We start from the raw sequence: 1,706 nt of genomic DNA, 5'->3' as shown, positions 1-1,706 counted from the left end.
GGGAACGCAAAGGTATTGCGTGGGAACGCAAAAGTATTGCGAGGGAACGCAAAGGTATTGCGAGGGAACGCAAAAGTATTGTGAGGGAACGCAAAGGTATTGCGAGGGAACGCAAAAGTATTGCGAGGGAACGCAAAGGTATTGCGAGGGAACGCAAAAGTATTGCGAGGGAACGCAAAGGTATTGCGAGGGAACGCAAAAGTATTGCGAGGGAACGCAAAGGTATTGCGAGGGAACGCAAAAGTATTGCGAGGGAACGCAAAGGTATTGCGAGGGAACGCAAAAGTATTGCGAGGGAACGCAAAGGTATTGCGAGGGAACGCAAAAGTATTGCGAGGGAACGCAAAGGTATTGCGAGGGAACGCAAAAATATTGCGAGGGAACGCAAAGGTATTGCGAGGTAACGCAAAAGAAAATATCCCCCCATGTCCCCTCGCGGGCTCCGAAGATAAGTACACACAGAGTACGGTTTAAATGTTTATTTAGAGTATTGATGACACAAATACACTCAGTTTACACTTGTTCAGATGCTTAATAACACAAATAACTAATGAGATAATCACATGGCTGAGACTCCAGGCCTCCATGTCACTGTGCTGAAGTTGAAACCAGGCATCAGAATGAGGAAGACAGAAGATTAAAGATGATTGTTGGTACCAGTCGACCTGRTCTGAGTGTTTCAAACTCTGCTAATTTACTGGGATTTTTACACACACACAAAAATAATGTTACAGGAGAAAGGTCCAAACAAGAGGAGATATCAGTGAGCTGCATTTGTGCGAACAACAATGTCTTGTTGATGTCAGATGAGAGAGAGACGACAGAGGAACCACTTGTTTGAATCCAGGTGTAGCTAATACAGTGCCTGGTGAGTGTACCACATATGGATGAGTCTCTAGTAAACAGTATTTATGAACTTAAAAGGTTCTTCACCCATTTGTTCTTCAGATTGTGTCTTTGGACACTGATGAGGAGTAGAGTTGAGGGGTCACAGTTTGATCCTGATCCAGTTWGTTGTGAGACAATCTGAACGCAGCGCCTCCTGCTGCTCTGATTCCTTTATTGCATCGTTTTTCCCTCTCCATGAACTCACCTGCCTTGCTTACCTGTGCCAGATTGTCACTGAGTCTGACCTGACTGCCTGGTTTTAGTGATGGGCTGTTTAAACCTGAAGCTCCAGCCCGTATAAAACAAATAAWCAGTTTCAGGAGCTCTGTGTTGGAGAGGGATTTGTTTGGCAAGTTGTGATCACTGACATACAAAACTTCAAAAATTCAGAAGTTACATCAAAGCTTGCTACCTGATTCAAAGATTTATAATGATATGAAAGGGCTGGATTTGTGTTTTTTTTTTAATAAATCTGTGCAAAATGTAACAAGTGACTGAGTGACATTGAGTCACACAGCGCTGTGTGAAATAAAGTCATGAGTACTTTTACTCCAAGAAGAGGGAAATAGAAAACCGTTAGGTCGGGGCGGCTGTGACAGAGTGGTTAGAGGAGTCGTCCTGGAACCGGAAGTTCACCGGCTTGATCCCCTGATCCAGCTGTCTCTGTTGTTGTGTCCTTGGGCAAAACACTTAAAGGGGCAATATTATGTGTTTCTCAGGAATATATTTAAATACTATACAATTAAGTATCTACTGTATATCACCTTTAGCTGTTATTAAAATGCTGTTTTTATGTTTAAATAGAAAATAAACTTATC

Source organism: Austrofundulus limnaeus, unplaced genomic scaffold, assembly GCF_001266775.1.
Source record: "Austrofundulus limnaeus strain Quisiro unplaced genomic scaffold, Austrofundulus_limnaeus-1.0 Scaffold657, whole genome shotgun sequence".
Taxonomy (NCBI): domain Eukaryota; kingdom Metazoa; phylum Chordata; class Actinopteri; order Cyprinodontiformes; family Rivulidae; genus Austrofundulus; species Austrofundulus limnaeus.
The sequence above is the reverse complement of the archived record's forward strand: the minus strand, read 5'-3'. Positions refer to the sequence as shown.